This window comes from Neodiprion fabricii, chromosome 6 (genome assembly GCF_021155785.1).
Source record: "Neodiprion fabricii isolate iyNeoFabr1 chromosome 6, iyNeoFabr1.1, whole genome shotgun sequence".
NCBI lineage: Eukaryota > Metazoa > Arthropoda > Insecta > Hymenoptera > Diprionidae > Neodiprion > Neodiprion fabricii.
The window spans coordinates 3,857,279-3,878,220 of NC_060244.1; the positions used below are offsets into that span (position 1 = coordinate 3,857,279).

A 20,942-nucleotide genomic window follows, 5' to 3' on the forward strand; every position below is an offset into this window, starting at 1 on the left:
AGGCCGTTATTATCTGCCCGACTGCGGAATGCATGACAATGCGAGACTGCAGCAGCCGTTTCCTAGGCCGCACCAACACCCTCGTAAATGTAGCACACATCGGGTTCCCGGGTGTCCCGACGCCCCGGGTTGTTCCCGTGGGCGCCGTTCGAGCACCGCTGCGGGACCGACGCTCCACAATACCCGGCTAACAAGATCATGAATTGATGAATCGGTGGAAAATTTGTAGAATCAGGGAAAAAAAAAAGAGAAAAAAAGGGAAGCACATCCCGCGAATCGACGTTTCGCTCGAAGCCCCGACGCGACGCGTGTTACTTCTACCTTTTCAGGATCAGTACCCGGTTTCTTTTTTCGTTCGTTTTCAAGTTCAGGCTTCTTTGTATACTGCGATTCCTTTCAATGTCGAGATGTGATTTATCCGGAGCCTCACCCGTGCGCGTTGACGATACTTTAAAGAACTACATTTTTTTCACGTCATCGTCCGCGACGAATAGAACGCTAATTAAAAAGCGTCAAATTCTACCGAAAGTCAGGTGTTTTCGGTTAGAGATTAAACGACGCGATCGGGTTCGAAACGAGGGAGTGAGAGCCGGTGTAATTTATCCTGAAAAGTGAGAGGATTTGAGAAGGTGTTTGGATGATGAATGCGATGACGTGATGCAGCGGGGAGTCGGGCTTGTTGTGGGGAAACGAGAGGGTGGAGGGTGGAGTAGGGGGAGGGGGGGGCGACAAACGCACCCTCGGGGCAATGAAAAGGGACGATTTTCTCCAAGCCAAACTACCGTCGGTGATACAGCAACGAGCAGCTCACTCAAACCGTCGCGTCATATGTTTCGTATCATTTCACAGAAAGTGCACCGCCTGCCCCCGACACAATAAGATGATGATACCGCAATTATTCCGACGTATTTACGCATCGCTGAACAACGTTTCTCACGTTTCTGTGTGCAACAAATTCCGCGGGCGGGGGGGGTGGAAAAACGTGGGCAGAACGGAATTTCGGTAGGGTTGAAGTCACGAGATTTTCGCTACGCAGGCATTCGATGGCGATTAGTTAACGATAAACTGGGTTCTTAAAAATCTTCCTACAACGGATTGATCCGCGTGAATTCGAAGAGACGAACGGAGCTAGGCCGTATCTATATATATACATATATACACAGTATATACCTGCGTACAGTGTAAGAGTGAGAGAGAGAGAGAGAGAGAGGGTTTCGGGATGGCAAATTAATTATACGAGGCTTTGGCAGGTGAAGGAGCCCGCCGAGGAATTCATTACCCGTCGAAGCAGAAGAAGCTTTCGGAGTTTCCGCATGGCGGCAGGGGCGGAGAGTACGATTGGTGGCCCTGCAGCCTGCAGGGTGGACTTGGGGAAGTGATTTCACGGGCTGGCTGTACGGACCTTAACGGTCAAGAAGTATCCCAGCGCGTTGTTACACGCGAGGCTTAACTCTGTGCCGGAGGCCTTAAATACTAAAGCTCAAAGTTACTTATGGCGACTAGACGCGCTCCCAGCAGGTAAGATAAGAGGCTTGGCCCTTTATACACTATCGCCCCACGTCGCCTCGCCTCGCCTCGCGTCGAAGACTTCTTGCTCCGCTGGAAAATCCGCACGGTCCTTTCCTCGGCACGCACCTGCCATCCACGCCAGTTTCACCCTCAAAGCGCGAACTTAACCGGAGATTTCCCAACTTGAGCGATAACGAAAATCCTTGTTAATATTCGGACGGCTATCTCTGGTAAGATCACCCCCTCCGCCCCGTCACCGTTTTCTCGCATAATTGGTACTACAGGCCGGGCCCTCCTTCAACGTATACCAATTCCTTCGTCCTGGACCTCGTGTCGGGGCTCGTTACTTGGATAGTGCTCGACTCTACCTGAGGTACCTACTTCGCCTACTAAGTGCCTTGGTTACTTGAGATTAAGCCGGTTTTACCTGACCTTAGTACCGGCCCCTCGCTTTCTCGCGTCAAACACCGTGAACCGAAAACGTGGAAAATGTGCACTGTATTTTCTTCAAACCAGTAATATTTTACATATATTTTTTGTATAACGCATATGAATTGTGGACAAAGTGAAAGATTGTCCCGGATCGTCTTGTTCTTCTTTCATTTTATAAGCGATTCGTGTTTTTACTCTGCGCAGGTGATCGAGCCTGATGGTGCGGTAAACTCTGGAGAGAAGGGAAAAAAGAATGGCTTTTATTTACGAGGGGCACAGAGGCGTCCTGCCGACAAGCTGACTGCAAAGAAACTCGGAGTTGAATACCGCGAGGAACGGGGTTAGGGGTGGCAGGAGCAACTCGCTGGGGGAAGAAGAAACGTATTTCCCGGCGGGAAGACGCAGGAATTACCGTGGAAAGGAGAAAAATAATGAAATCTCTCCTGAAAATCTGTTATTCCGCGTGTAAGTACGATTCAATCTTGTTTAAACATGTTTCAATATCATCCTCACTTGTGAATTCAGCCATCCGGTTTTGATCAATTTTTTGCAATAGAAAATTATATAAATCGTTTGAAAAAATTGTAAATTATAACCGCGTGTTATCGTGTATCGAAGTCAAAGAATTATTTCTCTCCTTGCCTCTCCGTTCTCTCGAGCAAAAACGAATCGTATAAATTAGTAAGACGCCGAGTTTGCCTCTTTATTATACAATCCGTGGCATCGATTGGAATCACTCGGGGTTTAATTTTCGAGTATATCGTTGAACTTGAGGGGGCTGGTTTGAAAACTTTAATCCACCCTGTAATTTATTGGCGGTATTTCTTATCGAGTGCCATACCTTATCCATGTAACGTACTGCGTAACGAGAGCCAATTTGACCCATGATCTTCTAAGGCGTCGTTAACCCTCAACGCCGAGTACTTTGCTTCGTAATTTTATCTCCCTCTTTAGCTGAGGATAAAAATAATTTTTTTTACAAAGTAAAAAACAAAAACGAGAGAAGAAAAAAATAAAATAAAAAATCGCGGAGAGCCCTGATCATATTCCGTAAGCTTGCAACGGCGACAACACCGGTAGGTGTACGCCTCGAGGTGTGCTTTATGAGGAACGTTGGGGGCGTGGAAGAGATCCGCCGCCCCCGCCGCCCGAGGATCAACGTCATCCGGCAAACAACCGGAGGACCAAATGGTAATGGCTGCAGCAATATTGTACGCAATTACAATGACTCAGGCTATAAGACGTTGCCACGGAGGAGGATCAAGGACGGAAATCCTGATCCCGTCGCCAACCCTCGCAGTCGTTGTAAACGTTCCTCGAAGATCAATTCAACTGCACATTCTGTTCCGTTATACCTACAAATCATAAGACGCGCGATATCCCCCGATTTATTCCATTTACATAATAACGTGTTCGAACTATAACGCTTAGCATGTGCGATTTAATCTACCGTGTGTCAAGATTTTTCTAATTCGTCCGAGGTCATTTTTACTCTCGTCATTTTGTTGTTGTTGTTTGTTTCTTTTTTTTTTCTCTCTTTTCTCGAAAAATGAACGTAATAAAGAAACAAACGATCGATGATCTGGCGTTATTGTAAAGGAGTAAATCGAAACACGAGAACGGGTCTTAAAAAGGTCGTACAGATTGCGGTTTTTGTTTCATTGGATTTTTTTTTAATTGCCACTCGTTCCAGTTAGCTGCTGGAAGAAATTCCTTCAGGTTTCCGATGGCGCTGATTGGAGCTGTATACCGCGGTACTTTTAAAAGCAATTTCCCAATCAACGAAGAGGACTGTGTGTTTTACGTCGAACGTCAATGTGCACCGTGAAATGTGGCGAGGGTAGGTTTATTGTACGCCGTGACACAGGGGGCGAGAAGTGGAGGAAACTTAGCGAGTAAAGCTCTCGATGAAGAATCAGAGGCAGAGGCAAAGGCAAAGGCAGGAGATGAAAAAGAATAAGAGGATGGAAATAAAGTTGGAAATTTTTAACGTAAACGTCTTGACGTGTCGTAGTTTAACGCGGCATCGATTAACACCCTCGACATTCCGCAGACCTCGTCATATCGATACAGAAATTGAATATGTATATATTCATTGGATTCCGTAGCTGTAAGCAGCAATTCGATACGGGTTCCTAAGCGGTTACAAATCTGCGTTGGTATATGTATACATATAAGGCAAACTTAATCGCTGTACCGGCGTATTTCCACGGTTATAACATCGAGATTGGTAGTTCAATTTGTACAACAGGGCGCGCACAGAGCACGCTGACTCGGTGAAAATCGGCAAGCGGGTTATCGATAACGTGTTCGATATGAGGCTGAAGTTAGTTACGTTGATGTAGCGAAACGTTGGGAGGAAAAATTATTGTTTTGCAAGATTGCAGTGACTCTTAAGTAGTCAAGTTTTCAAATTGTGTATTTCAAACATGATTTACCGAGTTTCGGACGCTCCTGAAATTTATAAGTAACGATTTTCCGAAATGATAATCATTGCTATAACTTTACGAACTTCAGCCTTATTTTGTTTGATGGTTATGGTGGCTGAATATAATTTTTTACACTTTACGTAGGTAAAATAATGATGAAACTCGCGCACGAAGGATATACGAGGTACACTTTGCATCGCTGATAGTAAGCATGATCGTGCCAGTATTTGTTTCACCTTATAACCTTAAGGATGTCGTTACGCTCGTCAAGGGAGAGCTTCGCGCGTTTGATTCTTGACAGTAAAATCCCCGGAAATCCAAGCCAAATACACGTAAGCACGCAATCTAAAAGCACTCGCTCCCACGTGTATCCGATCATCGTTTCTTGGATTTAACCACTCAATTTCGCGCTGTGAGATCGCCTTTGTTTCAGGATCGCTGAGGGCGAGTTTTTACCCTTGCTCGAAATTTCCTTCAAAACACGAAACCATCATGCATCCCCTCTGATTCTTATCTTCCAACAAGCTGCAAGTAACTGCCTGTTTATTAGCGTGTAATTGGTCACAGTGCGGATTCTTGAAACTAAATATGCCTCGATTAGAAGCATCTTTGCCATAGGATCTGCCAATTAGGACAATAGAAAACCACGCATTTTCACGCCAAAGTTAAAAGACTCCTTTTTGGCTTCTCAACGAATAACGCGTCTTTCGGCGAAACATACAAACTGTTGAAGACTCGTTTTCGATAAATTCCGATAAACACTCTATCCTACCGATCGTGAGAAATTTCTCATTCAAAAGATGCCGGGAATTTTCTTTTTCTATTTCAACTACCTCACATTTTCCAAAATAACCGAGAACAAGTTGTCAAGATCTTTTTACCTGCAAACAAACAAATGCCCGTTCAACGAAACGCCAAAGTGCGTCAAAATTTGTATTTATTTTTTCTTGTTAAAATCCTCTCTTCCCGTCTCGAAACTTCTCCTTGCTAGTAGGAATTCGAACAGCAGGCAGTTGCCCGAATGATTTTTACGTTTTTTTTTTTTCCTCTCATCAAGTGGCGCGTGGTCCAGTTTTCAGCGGGTCGGAGGGGCGGATCAAGGATCCGGGGTTGAATATCCCGAGGCAAACATGCACGCAGCTCCGAATGACATAACATGGCCTACTCGACTCGGGCGCGCCTGGCCAAGAGAGTTTCCCCCTGGTCCGCTTTCCGAGGGATCAATAAGCACGCACACACCGGCGTTATTTTTTCCGTTATGCATCCTGCGGGAGGTGGCGAAACGTGGGATCGCTTTCCTTACTTTCTCTCGAAGGTGCAACAAGCTCGCGTGCTGCTTTTCCCTCTCCTTCCTTTCTTACAGATATAATTTTCGTCGACAAAACGCTCCCGTAAATCGCCGCTGGGGCGAACTGCACTCAGCCGGCCGACATATTGCGGCCGTTTTCCCGGGAGCCCGTCCTGCGGAATTTGCATTCGCGGGAAGCAGCCGGTCGGCTGGTTCCGGTACGAGGCCCTTGAGGGCGGAAATAGTAGTATCGAGAAACATTATTACGCGCCTTTTGCCCCGCGATGGTTATTGTTTGGCGTCCGGGGCCGCTGAGGGAATCATGAATAATTTCATCCCTTGAATTGGCGCCCCTATTCGTCCGGCGCCTCCTGATTTTCGGCGCAAGCTTCGGAATCATCGGCGGCAAAGTGTAGGAAAAATTGCAGAGAAATTAACAGAGCTTTCGAGTGAAAACGTCGTCGTTTGGATTTTTGGAACAGTGAAGGGGGTTGAATTGAATTTTGCCTGACGAAAACGGGTGCTTCTTCTTCGACTCTACATGCACGCCTCTCCTTATCTTTCGAGATCTGCGAAGGAGATGAAAAAATAATGACGAGTTTTTTTTCCTCCTGGGAGGAGGGATGAGGGGGTGAAAAAAACTTTGCTATAAGGTATAATAATACAGCTCGATGCAGGGGATTCGTTTTTTCGCCGGCCTGCTTCTCTCTCCGGGAAGAATCTTTTATAAATATATATATATATATATACCTATATATATACATGTATGTAGGTGAGGGAAATTGACCGTGGCAGAGATTGCGGGCTCGCCGAAGAGCAGCGTATATACATATACCTATTTGGCGAAGTCCCAAAACTCGTGGATATACATGACAAAGTTCTGATACTCTCCGTCATTTCTCCCGAGAATGTTTTTCTCGCTTCTCTCTACTCCCTGCGTTATTTTTCTTAGATATTCTTCCGTTTCCTGGCATTCGATACGCGGTGGAGTCTAAAAATGATTAAAAAGGGGGAAAAAGGTAAACCGCGATTTTTCGACCGTTTTAACTGACCCCCGAGCAGCGCGAGCAATTGATGTAAAAATAAACGCGGAGCCGCGGATGGAGACAGGGATGTGAAAACGACGCGGCGTTGACTCTAAAACTCGTCGCCTTAAAAGCTCGGCGTGAAGCGGTGACGTGAAGGGGTTAAGGAAGCGCCGGAGGAGGAGGAGAACTAGAGAGAGAAAGAGACGGAGAGAGTGAATTTCGTCACTCCTTCGCGCCTTATTGCGCTCTATTCTCCTAGACTCTCACTTGATCAAATAGAGAGCCGCCCTTCGGATGCAGGGGAAGAAGAAGCCGAGTAGGAGGATGAGGGAGGTGCAGGTTTAAGGGTGGTAACAACGCTGGTCGTTCGAGAGGAGAAAACCGGTCGATCCGATTCCGTCGACGCCGGTGACCACGAACGAGAGGCGACCGTTTGACCCCCGGAGGTGGATGTAGCCGCGAGTTTTGCCATCAGGACGTAAAACGGGGCGGGATTCGAGGGAGAAACAATGCGGCCCGGCATTGCCGCGTGCTTCACGCCGCTTACCTTTACACTCCACCGAGTACAAAGCCCCGAGTGAACGAGCCGTGGTAGGTACCCTGCAATCCTGCACTACCTATACGACAAACGAATAAGACCCTGGAATTGGAAAACGTGCGCTGCCCTAAGTGTTCTTTATTTTATTTACTCCCCCACTTTTCCGTCGCCTCCTCCAACCAACGACTTCCACCTTCGCCCTCCACCCCTAACCCTCGCACACGGTTCCCCATCGCTTTTCACTTACACCCTTTTCTATCGTCATTTATTCTTCGCCGACAATGCCTGTTGTTGTTGTTATTGCTGCTGCTGTTGTTATTTTAATATGTATCAATCGGGAAATTGCGATATCGACACGTTTTTTCCTTTTCGTGTATCTAATACTTGAATTACTTGAAAGGTAGAATGGCGGTATTATCGGTAAGTTAATGAGTAATGATTAAAACAAGTGATATTTCATTCGCTTCGTCAAGAGTGACTACAGGTATCCTCTTAATGAAAAATAAAGTGAAAATTTATGAGATCGATTACGATTATTGCGAATATTTTTGCAATACCTCGATCACGAGGCGTTGATATTAATGAAAACTAGTCAGTTTCGTCAATTTTCAAATTTATCATCTATCAAATTCGATTACACAAGCTAAGCTTGATCTCGGTATCACCGTACCGAGTCGCCACAGTTTATTATAAAATTCATGAGCTCGTACGAACGCATGGAGTTTGTAAATTATTCCTGACAGGAGTGCATTTCTTGACGCGGCCAGACCTGGGTCGGTTTTCCGTTTCGTTATATAATAACAAGATTTGAAACCCCGACAAAATGTTGAAAAATATTGTGAAAAGGGTCGAGGGCATATATAGACTTTACGTCCGATTTCCGTTGCATATACATCGTCGTGCATTTATACCTTTTTTTATTTCTCACTCCCTCTTCTCCCTCTTTTTTCTTCCGCCTCCACAGCCGTCCGTCATCCATGCAAATATTGTATATATATATATATATATGTGTGTGTGTGTGTCTTTCCCTTTTTTTTTTTCTTTTATTTTACTTTCACCTTTTTTATTTTCTTCTTCCTGTTTTTTTTTTTTTTTTTCTTCTTTCCGCAGATCGCGTCACGGCTCAGCGGCGCGGTAGTTTCCCCAGGGCATCGGGACTTCCCCTTTACTTTTGATACGTTTTCCCGTAAGTGTAAGTGGTTTGTATTGCGGTTCCGCCGCGCGATCGAAACGGCGCGGTGTTGAGCCGCGGGTCTGTCGGCCCTTCCCGTAATATTTTCTCATTTAATTACCTCCGGCTAGATTGTCGCCTAAGGGCTTGCAGCATGCGTATGACGCGTGATATAAGATATTTACAATATTACCAACGTTGACGGGGTCGGTACGCAAAATTCTCCGGAAATACCCGCGTTACGTTTTCATCTTATTCCCGGGTTCTTTTCCGCTGGCGAACGTTCAGCTGCAGACGATATTATTAGACATAGATCGGGCGAAGAATTTCCTTCGGAAAATAATAGAATGTCGTCAAATCCCTAGCAAATATGTCCTTCGATAAAATTTGAATACCTGCAACGAAGGGCGGAAATTTGCCGACGCTGCACTGCAGTAAGTAACGTCGTGTGTGACGCGTATCTATATGTATATATATGTCGTCGATGCGAGGAGGTGTTTTTCGCCTCCGTGAAGGGATCGAGAGGGACGAGGGGGAGGATTCTTGGCATGCGTTTTTCAGGGATGGAGGTCTACGTCAGTTTCTATAAACTTGAATCGGCTCGCCGTGCGAGTTTCGCTTGATATTGAGTAGCAAATTGAATCCGAACGCCGTCATAAAAGATGGATATCAGGCACCCGCCGCCTCGCTTCTCGACGTTCGTACCTGAACCTCGTTTCGTACAGCCAGCGTACATGTCCGCAAACTTTGAAAGGCCCTCGGGCTTCTCGACTTCATGCAGACAGGGTACTGTGCTTATTTGTCAAAGCCGTTTAAACTGCGCGGGAAAGAGTAAAAAGAAAGAAGAAAAAAAAAAAAAAAAAATAGATGGATAAAGAAGTTTAAAAGAGAGGGGAAAATATATGCCAGCTAACTGTAACACGCGAAAAGAATATCATTAATTCTCGACTCGGGCTGCAGCTGTAGAAGAGTTTTCAATCTTTCATTTATAATATCGAGGTTCTAAATTCTGTAATACCGATACAGCCGTTTTAATGCCATAATGCGAAATTTATCTCCGGCGGACATAAGCGCGAATCGCAGGAGAGTTGTGACAATGCGAAATGATAGATCAAATTGAAAATTGAGGGACAAGGGAATCGGGTTATTTTTACCATCGAGCGTTTGAAAAGCTCTACTGTATACGTATAACTAGGTTTATTTATTATTTTTACTTTTTAATCGCGACTGCTGCAGCTGGCAAATACGGGAGATACGCTTTCGGATTCAACGCTATATTTCATCATATCCGCGATGGTTGTTTTCGATTTCCAGTGAAAACATAAGCCTTCGCGTAGCCGGAAAAATATGCGCATTCAACATGAACTCAAGTGCGTGGACGGATTTAGGAGAGTGAATGCAGATAATGGACTTTATACCCGTACGCATAATATTACGTTTCGTGCAGGCACGATGAATTTCAATCGAAAGTCAGATAAAGTTTCAATAGCAGTTTCAGCTCATTGTAACAGTCCGCATTTTATTTTTATTTTTTTTTCTTCATCTGTTTTTACCCCGGACAAATTTCATCATCGCGCCTGCAAAGTGACGCGAGGGGAAAAATTGGAAAATTAAATATAGCGGGAGAGAGCGAATTGGAATTGCATTAGTCGTTAATGAATCGCTGATATCTTCGCTACGTGTCAAATGATTTTCCCCCGATTCGCTGCCGCCGCCGCCGCCGCTGCTGCAGGGGTTTGATGATGAAATGGGACAATCTAATAATTATACGGTAATACTCAACGCCGGGAAATCCCATTACCCTAATTGTTATTATCATCAAATATTTCACATATGTTTGTCACTTAATAACAGCGTATAATCGAGTCTTGCACGTCGCGATATTATTCGGACATTTCCTTCCCTTCTCGTTTTACTTTTCGTTGTTTAAAAAAAAGTTTAACGATTTCGAGTCACCGATTGTACAAAAGTGAGAATCGAAGATCGTCGTGAGAGGGGGAAAAAGACGCGAAGGCAGAGACAGCGATGCGAATTAATGAAAAAAGAGTAATTCGGGCCAAGCCTCGAGAAGGAGCGATTCGACGTGGCGGAAACGCAGCGGGGCTAATTTTAGGAGAACTAGACCAAGGCGAAGATCCAGCCAGCTATCGCGCTCGGATCGATCCTTGATCGCATTATTTCAAGCTTTTCCTAGATTCTCGGCAACTTTTTCTTTGAGCCGCTCTCACCCGTCGCACCCGAAATGATTAACTTGTCCGCCGAGCCAAGCGTAAAAACTCGCGGCAACGCGCCGCGATTTTTTTGTCCATCCCGAAAATCGTGGAGAGGTCTTTAAGGAGCCCTCCGTTCCTTCGATTTTATTCTACTGAGAATCGAAGGGCGTCATCGTTTCGTAGATCAGAAGTACCTGTGGTGTAATATGGAGGAAAAAAAAAACGAAGTAATTTCCCATTGTTTTTCTTTGAAAATTTTAAATTTCTCCATATTTTATGCGTTTCGTACACATCGCTCGATCTCGATTTGCCGTTTTTTGTTTTTTTTTATTTATTTTTTTTTATTCCAAGTGATCTGTAAATTGGTAGAAAGTAACTTTCGGTTTATTTCAGCGAATCAAATGTCGTAATAAGACATACTTGAAGTCGGTATTGATTCTGTTCAAATTCTCTCGATTTATAAATCTCGATTAGCGAAACATGGTAAGGCGAAGAAGAATTTTTTCAATTTTCCAATTTTTAAATCCACCTCTCCTGCAATATCTTTCCAGTCAGTTTCACTTTATTGCATCCGTTTTTTTCCCCTCTCTCGTCTCCGGCTCGGCGCATTGAACCATATCGCGGTAATCCCGCGCCTCGACCTAAACCCTCTGACCTATTACACAGAAGTAATTATGGCACATTTCACGGGGCATTGAAGGTACATGCACGCGTGATCCTCGGCAGGTGTCGGATCAAATCTTTTTCACGACACTCGAGGCTGCCGGCCTGGAGTGAAGTCGTGCACGCGATATTAATGAGGCAATACCTTTACACTGCGGTGGAGGGGGGGGATGAAGGGGAAGGGGGAGGGGTGGAGGAAAAAAAAATGATCGACAACAGCAAGCGCGGAATCGCGGTGACCTCCCAATGAAGAAATCCGCATCGTTCGTACGTCGAAAAATAGAAGAAAAAAAACAAAAAACAAAATTAAAAATAAAACAGAGAGGAAAAAGAAGTGAACAAGCAAACGAAAAGTGCAGAGCTGCAATTAGCGCATAACACGTATCCCTCCCCGTTCACCCCCAACCCCCAACCCCCCGCCATTCCTTCCACCCTGTCTCGGCGGGAAAGAAACGCGAACGAATCCGCTGAATATGGGTAAAGTGGCGTAGAATTATAAATTCTATGGCGTCTTGTTAGCGCGTGTATGTCCACTTTTTTTACTTTGTTCTTTCTTTTTTTCCCTCCACCTTTATTTTTCACATTATTTCTTCATCCCTCCCTCCCTCCTCTTCGTTCCCTCTTTCTTCCTTTCCGGTTGACCCGGTTCACAAGGCGATGCTGCTGCTGCTGCTGCTGCTGGTGCTGCTGCAAGGTGCAGGTGCAAGCGCAGCTTTCCGACTGCGACAGGCTTATCGTCCTTACGCTGTTTAACTCTGTTGCACCAGAGGCGATCCGTCCGATCTGTATTTTTTTTCTCCCTCTCTCTCTCTCTCTCTCTCTCTCTTTGGTAACGTCATACCAAATTTTTATTATCGCGTACTATCGTGCATCCGTTACATCACACCCGGCTTCACACACGTGACGAATTAAACACGCGTCAGTTCGGGTAATTGGAATTCTGTACACATGCAGCAGAGCTGCGGAACGCTGCCCGAGTAGGTACCCGTAGAGGCGAGGTTCGCGCGCGCGCGTTTCAAGGCTAATGGGAATAATTAGATTTTCACGGGGATGCAATTGTACGGTGGACGCTCATGGCTGCTGCATCTCTGTGCTCGCGAGCCGGCCGGGATCGAGCTCGATTCAGCTCCAATTTGAGGCGAGGTCTTTGCCAGCGGCAAACCCGAATTGACCGTTTTTATTTTCCTTTTTTTTTTTATTTTTTTTTGTTTCCGTTTTTTTCGGGTAGACGGGTTTTTCGAACGCTGTGCCCGGGTGTCATCCGCTGATAATATTCGCGCCTAACAGCGTCACAATCTCCGCCCCCTCCCCCCGTTCCAGAACCCCGTTCGCTGATAATACCGGAGTAGGGGTGCATCTGCCCCCCCCCCCCCATTCAACGCTTCGACAAAGCTGATACACCATGGATTTGCAGTTTGGTGCAGCTATGCGTCGATGCTGCTGCAGTTTCGAGCGTTAAACCGCGGACTGCAGTTTAGAATTAAAATGCGTCAGCTGGAATAAATTATACGTATAATGCGATGAAATTTTTATACATCGTAACGTTTCACCGAAACTCGGGCCGCTTGTTTTCCTCACCGTTGTGGGTAACACGATGAACGCCTTCGTTAGGTGGACTAGATTTTTTCAATGATATAATTTCGATACCTAGTGGTTTAATTATCATTTTGTTTCGTGTACAACGCATTTTTTCTCTGCCTGGTTGCAGTACGGTTCACATAGTATCGATGAAGTTGACGTACCTACGTTTCTTTTCACTTCGGACCAGGAGGTCTTCACGCAACGTTGGTCATGCGATTAATAAGGGCGAGAAATAGGGAAGCAAATTTTCGTTGAGATTTCTCGAGTGCAATTCTTTCCTCGGGGGATATAATTTTTTTTCCAGACTAGGTTCGATACCCGTTTCCATTTTCATTCGCAAAACTGCGCGATGCTGTAAGCGAAACGTTGAATATTTCAACCAGCCGGGTCTTCGGAACCCGGCCGAATTAGAAATTACGAATTCATTTTTATTCTTACCCGAGAGGAGAAAACTCGATGTGGGACAGCAAGCCCGCTGCCAGCCTCGCCTGCCTTTTCCTATCGGTTAACTACATGACGACCACCCGGGACTCCGTCAAGCTCGAGGGCGACGAGACACACGGATGGAAATCCGATGGTTCGCGTATCGCGATGCAGTTTCTGCCTCGTTTCTTTACTTTTCTTACTCTTGTTCTTATTTTTAGTTTTATTTTATTTTATTTAATTTTTTTTTTTCCGTTTTCCCTCGCCGACCTACATTTTTCATACAGAACCGTCTTCTTCGTGTCGTCACTCCTGCAATGCTTACGTGATTCTAATGTGGAAAATTTTCACCAATAGTTGTTCATGCTTGAAGAAATCGTGAATATAAACAATTGGAAATGAAATTGCATTGAGCAAACGGAATTCAAGCGACTGATATATTCGTTGAAATAACGATGAATAAATCGGAATGTTGGTGAAAAGATTGGAAATTATTGCGAATCGTATCATCGGGTAAAACGAATCAATAGAAGTCACTCGAAATAAATGTTAACGAATTGATACGATTCGTTCGATTTCCAAACGAACGATACACCTCGGTTACAATATTGCTAAAATAAACACCGATCGAATAATGAAAAATGATTTTTCCACCAAACGATACTTGAATCCTTTCCAAGCCTCTCGGGAATCTCTCTAAAACTACGGAAATGACGCCAACGCACGTATTGTAAATTTGCAACTTCCAGGCAGTGGGAGGTAGAGAAGGGTGGAAAGGAGGGGGCGTCGATTGAAGCAGCAGAGCTCGCACTGCGGAGTTCTCTGGAAGCGATGCCGAGATGTGGGAAGGGAATCTGGGCGAGTTCCTTCCGCACAGTGGGTAGCAATCTAGATCTTAATTACGAGCCCTGTTTCTAATTACACTATTTTATTGGCGTAAATCGAGCCGAGAAAATCGTTCCATCTATTTCGCGCGTGCAATGGCGGATAGTTACTATACTCCATATACTCCCAAGATTGCTTCGAATTTCACGGGGATTTTGAGGTCCTGCAGGATATCCTACCGCCGGAATCCCATTATCTTGCCGCGTCACTGAACGCTCGATTTTCGAGAGCTTCGGCACCGCTCAAAATCAATCAGCCACGTGAATTAGAATTTTGCGTTGCTTTATTTATTTTTCTAACCTTGCCTGTTTTCCTGATAAATTGGTTTTTTTTTTTTTTCCAATTTTCTTCTTCTTCGCCATTCATTTATTTCGATAAAGGAAGTTTGCTATTCGAACGAAAAATAAAGAAATCGGGACGACGCGACCGCCGCGCGATTCTTAACCAAGGATCGTAATTCGCTCTAATCCAATTACCGGTACGGTGGGAATAAGTTAGCCATAGCCTCCGTTAAGAGCGCGATTTCTAAACAAGGCACGATCAGAGGCCACCTCCGGGGCTTCGTATTCTTTCTATTCTTTAACCGCATTAAACCAGCTAATTCCAAAGTCAAATAAAGAGTTTTACCCGGAACGGGTCAGGGGGGAGAGATTTCCGGGAAGAAAGGGAACGAAAGGAAGGAAGAAAGAAGGAAAGAGAAAATTGTAAGACGTGGAGGAGGATCAGCAGCGCCGAGCTAGGCGAACACGGGGTTGGAAGAGAGGAGCGTCTCTCTTATCGCCTTCGGGAACGAAAGTTCCTCTTTATTCTTCCCCCCCCCTCTCCCACTCTCCTTCTCATTCTTTCTCAGCTCCAGCTGTTGAACGACACAGAAACGTTCAACTTTTTACCTCGTTATGAACCCCGCCAGTTTGTCGATCATTTTAGGAGCCAACCTCCAGACGTAGGGACTGGATAATTAGTTACCAGTAGTATGCATACCTTGGACGTTTTATAGTGTATGATATTTCTTAAACTGTCTAATTGCCAGAGGCTCCGATCATCTTCGGGAATGTTATGACAGTGACGATTAGACGTGAGAAAAAAAAAAAAAAAACACGTGAAACCTTTCGAATTATTATCGTATCTTCTTTCAATGGTTTTTCCCTACATCGTATGTCCTTTTATAAAAACCAACGGAATTCTCTATTTGCGGGGAAAACTTTACCGTCGATTTGGAACTTATTTTTTTCTTTTCTATTTTTTTTTTTTTTTTTTGTGGTTTCTTATGGAGCAAATACTCGAGTTGCAGGATGTTTGAGATTCGTCGAGAACCGGGGAGAAATAATTCGAGTGATATACTCGGTGTATTGTGTGATATAGGGGCGGGGGGGGGGGGGGGGGAGGGGATAATTTATTAACGCTATAAGCACTCGTTCGTAAAATATCGTTCCTAAGCAGCGGGACGCCGATGTTTTGTTGGGGCGTTCCGAGTGGATTTCTAGCCGGTTTAAAACGCAGCGTGATTTTCGGTGTTCATTAAATGTGACTGTCCATCCCGACGGAAGGAATTCCATACATACGTCAATATGCCCAGCGACGGATGAATATGAATGAAACGGGTTTCCGGTCCGGTTGATCCCCGCTCCAGTTCCACATTTACATCCATATATTTCACGTTTCAAATGAGCGAAGCTTTACGCGGACGCCGCGTTTCATCCTCGCTTCGATATTCGAGGAATTACGTTTATCTCACGCTTTATTTTCTTCCCTCTCTCACTGATTAATTTATTTGTTTTTCACTATTGTGTTTTTTATTTTACTTGTACCTTTGTACCACTCGTTTTATTGCCATCTTGCTTTAATGTTTTTAATATCTTTACATATTTATTTCTCTTCTTTTATTTTTTTTATTTTGTTTAATTTTACTTCACTTACACGTTCATTTGTGCTTATTCATATATCTAGTATTTTCTACATTTTATGTGTATTTCTATTTATTATTACATTTAAGAATCGCTTCTCTTCTACTAATTTCGTTGCTTCCTTACTATTAAGCTTACGAATTATCAATTTTTTTTCTTTCCGTTTTATCTACGCACTGTTTACATTCCCATCCGAGGAGACTCGCCTCAGAGCGAATAAACGCCTCTCTGTACTCTCTTCTGCTTTGGAATCAGGGAAAGCGGACTTGAATGTGAAGAAGCTTGGCGAGTTATTAACATTTCCCTTTTTCCGAAGGGTTGAGGGGGGTGGTTCAATATTTTTTTCACCCCATGCTCGAAGAAATATCCCGGTATCGAGCTTGCTTTACTTCGTATTTGCTTAATGCAGAAACGGCGCAACGCTGCGAGGTTCCACTCCAACAGGCACTTGTAAATTCCATGTACGATGTATGAAAGTGCTTTCGTACAAACCGACGTTTGGTTCGCAGGCCAGATATCAGCTCGAATCACGTCAACGAGACTCTTGAGCGCGTACAAAATTCTCGACCGTGTCTCGATTCGCACGTATTACATGTGCCTGCCTCTATTCCTCTTTCGACGAGAAAACTTTGGCCAAGTTTTCGAGTAGCAATAAGTCGACAATACGTTGATGTATCGGTAGAAGCCCGGACTTGAAGTCCCGCTCACCGGAGATTGATTCCTCGGAAAAGTCAAAGGGGCACGCGAATAGGCGATATTATATACGAGATCTCGACGAGTGCTTTTTGCAATACGACGTGGCAAGTAAGAGTTTCCGTTTTCCACAAAAATCACAAAGCTCGGGTGTTTTCTTTACTTAATTATTTATTTATTTTTTTCATCTTTCATCCTCGTTACTCAATTTAAACGCTAGGAAGTATTTCTTTGTGATATAATCTACAAACGAACGATTTCATTCTCCTAATCCTACCGAGCTTGATGCTTTACGTGCCACACAATGTACATTTATATATATATATATGTATGTATACAGATGTATATATACACGGTAGGCTTATAAGCTGCTCCTCGCCGAAGGGGAGCGAGCCTTAGGTAAGGGAGGAGGATGAGAAGCACGCCGAGGACCTCGTGGCGAAGATCAAACGCGGAGGTTACAAAACTTGCACATCAAACGACCCCAATAATATTTTTTTGACAAATTCTAATTGATGCGACACGATAGTCGTTGCAATACGCGCTCTCCGGACCGTGACGCTTCCGATCTCTATCTATAATACTCCCGCAGTCATCAGTCAGATAAATCCGGCTCATCCTTCTGCCGTTCTCTCCTCCATCAATCCGCTGCAAACTTTTCTTGCATGCATGAGTGAAAATGTTACGGCTGAATGTTTCCTCGCTATTTCTCATACGTCGGATATGCCGGCGATTTTCACGAGAAATTATTTTCCTTCAGCTTTTTCGGTGTACAAAGATTTGCACGATTTCGCTTTATTTCTTGCTTTACTTAGTTTTTCGACCGGAAAACGCTTATTAGAGAGGTGAAAATTCATGAAAACATTTAAACAGAAGCGGTGTAGTTCAACTTACGTAAATTCCAGCGAGTGTCGAACCCGCGACAAAAATTTCTCGTTATTTATCGTAGCGTAGCGTTTTCTTTTTTTTTTCTTTTTTCAACGTATACCCGCACGCGTTGCGAAACTTGGTAAAATTTTAAAATTTGTGTACCGTGTATGAGTAATTTTTTCATTTCTTTTTTTTTTTGTCTAAATTTACGAGCAATCAGGAGACACCTTCGAGTAATTATGAGAAATTCTTCGCCCGGCGTCCATGCGTGCATTACAGATCGTACTTTATAGTTCTCATATAAATGCATGAGCCTGTAAAGCGAACGTGACACGCCACGGGGATCGAGGGGGCGAGAGGGGGGGGGGGGGGGGGGCGAAAGGGGGAGTCGACGGGGATCGGGCAATTTTGTACAATTCGCTTCGCGCCGACATATGCTTTTAATTCTTACGGATTAAAGACGATTAAAGTTGATCAAAATTTACGATCGCATCCTTTGCCACCGCCGCCGAGGCCGACGTCGCGTTGCACAAAATTTTCGGTCGACAAAATTATACGTCGCGAGTTTACGGACTCGTCATTATGGAAATGGGAAATTCTCCATTTAGTGAAAACCGCGGTGATTGTTGAAAAACAAATGGATTCGGTGATATGGAAAAATACAGATCGCTGAATTTATGGTATACACATACGGTATAACGGCAATAAGGTAACAATGGGATAATGTGTAATACATGGCGATATCTGTGCGGGAAAAGTTTTTCAAAAACACGCTAACGACATGGTAATGATTATTTTTCGTTTACGTGATCAGAATTTTTCTTCTCATTTTTTTCCATTTTGTTGAAACGTTCGAGAGAAAAGTACAGGAGGCGGAATAGGTGAATGTTACCGTATCGTATAATCGAGCGTAACGATCAAAGCCTCAAAAATCATTCTCCCCGGGCATCGAGGGTAATAAATTTTCACCGCATTGGCAGACCGCGCCACGTGACCGTCGTCGAAAACCCCGACGGGATGCAGCAGAGCGTGGAGGGCGCTCATCGTCCTCGTCCTCGTCCTCGACGTCCGTTCATTCCCCATCTCATCCCCGTAATTCATGTGATACTTTATCAGGCGACGCCGAATATATTAGGTAAAATCCTTGATAATCGTCCCCTCGTAATCCCCATCACGACGAGAGGGAGAATTGTAGAAGGAGATGGGGGGGAGAGAGAGAGAGAGAGAGAGAAAGAGGGGCGTGTGTTTCTTCATCCGGAAGAGCGGGAGGCGCGGGACAAACACGCCGATGTCGATCAAAATCGTCACGATTTAGATATCTCGTTTCAGATTTTCAACGCATTCATATTACCGCGGCTTTCTCGTTCGCGACCCTTCGGCTTCGATCACGCCCGAATATTGTCAGGCATATTTATAATCTTCGCGGGTGAACGGATTCAAGCTCTACGTATACCGCACACTTCCATATCTGATCCTATTTCCATGTCGTCTAAATCGTTCGCGACATCTCAATCATGCATGTATTCTCCCTCCTTTTACATCTCAATCATTCTTTGGTTACACAGTTTGTATCCTGTGTGTTATAAAGTAAGGATCGAACAAGATCGTACTTCAAACCCACAGGCGCGACTTATGACTATTGTTCGATAGTGTATTGTCCGAATATTGCGAGTGTAAATCTAATCGATCACTCATTTTTAATTGTATTCACGTGTCAGGTATAATCTCGGGTTAAACAAGTAATTCACCTTCACGGAACAAAGACACCGGCACACTTATTTTCGTTTCGTGCACAATGTTCTCGCTCAACGACGGTCACAACCTTACGCATATCATTTAGTCCGTTATCCATTAGCGGCCGAGCGGCGTGGGAATCCGGTGACTTTTGGACGTAGAGGTTGAATGAGTTTTTTTTTTTTTTATTCTTTTTCTTTCCTTCTACTACATATCGGAGACTACTACAACAAGGAGAGCAATTTTAAGAGCTAATATCCCGGGCGTCGGGACCCCCGGTGTTCTTAGCTCGTGTTTCGATGCGTCAACTTTCCTCAGGGTGCGTGGACGTATCGCGTATCGTCGGACGATCGCAAGCTTCGGAAATGGAAGAGCTTGCAACGCAGAAATCCTTATACGTCGAGGACACGTGTCGCGGTGTTTATACGAAACAGCATGGTTCCGGGGACGGATCAATTCCTGTCGGCGCCCGGTGCAAGTCGACACTTTGTTCCTCGCGTTGTACACACCCGGTGTCTCTGTTACACGCATCGCATTGCGCGTCGTTCCGAATTGCAGTTGGGGCGATGTGCGGAGGCCGGGTTCACCGTAAGCCCGTATACGGGCACACCGGTAGGGGTTGACAAATGAACCCGACACGCGTCCCGATGCTAATGCGCGGTGAAAAATGGTTTTGGCATGTGCGTACGTGTATACGCATCGAGGTCTGCATCCACGGATCCGACTCCCGTCGCGAAACTGATTGAGTCGCAACGCCGGTCACTGGATATGACGGTCGTGGCTTAGAAAAACGTGTGAAAAATTATAACCGACGATTCTTAATAACCCGGTAATTCGAGGAGCCACGGGGGAGGGGGGGGTGGCGGTGATTTTTATCATTAGAGGCGGTCACTCGCACGTTACGTTATACGTGGGTAAGACACGTGCGTGGGAGGTGTCGGCGAAAGAGAAAGAGAGAGAGAGAGAGAGAGAGAGAGCAGTTTGTCGCGAAGAGGGACGACTAGAGACGAGAGGCCGGGGTTGGAAATTGAAAGAAACAGTGCAGAGGTTCGCAGATCGGAATCGAGCCGCGTTAGCAGGGACTTGCAGGTTCGTATCCTGGACTCCGGCCAAATCCTGGCTCATCAAAACCTCGGGAAGACGCCGGTGCAGCGGGGTGATTCGGTACCGGTGACAGTTGCTCAAACGAGACCGAAAAGGGGACGAAGACGAGAGAGCGGAGAACGGCTAGGGTGGAGAACCGAGCCGAGTGTGGTGGTAGGTATTATTGCATTTGTACGACTGTGCGATAGAATCCGCGTGTTTCGGGTACGCGAGGGATGGAAGAGATATGACAAATGCGGTGGAAATACAAGGATCATCGCTCATGCAGAAGCGGCGGCGAACCGGCCAGCCACTCGGCTCGGCCGGCTGAAGTCGGGATCAGCAGTTTTATCTTATCGTGATTAAACGCGAAGCCGTGCCGCGGTCGGCTCCGACTTCTTGGCAACGTGTCATTAATTATAACGCGAACGTAGACGTGTTGTAGAAGAATTGTAGACACGATTAGCGAACGCTTTGCCTTGGTTTCAAAGTGTCGAA

At 45.1% G+C, this 20,942-nt stretch overlaps 2 protein-coding genes across 11 annotated transcripts in view; one reads left to right on the forward strand and one right to left on the reverse strand.

Annotated features, from left to right (window-relative positions):
• LOC124184409 overlaps window positions 1–20,942 on the forward strand; it is a 209,439-nt gene that overhangs the window by 162,696 nt on the left and 25,801 nt on the right. For 4 of the 5 annotated variants that reach the window (XR_006871191.1, XR_006871192.1, XR_006871190.1 and 1 more), the window contains one exon: window positions 2,146–2,406. The exons of the other annotated variant lie outside the window; for it this stretch is intronic. The gene's annotated coding sequence lies outside the window, so the exon portion shown is untranslated. The remainder of the gene's footprint in view (window positions 1–2,145; window positions 2,407–20,942) is intronic. 5 annotated transcript variants of the gene reach the window in all.
• Window positions 1–20,942, reverse strand: part of LOC124184400 (teneurin-a) — a 514,944-nt gene that overhangs the window by 152,654 nt on the left and 341,348 nt on the right. The gene's annotated exons all lie outside the window — the stretch shown is intronic.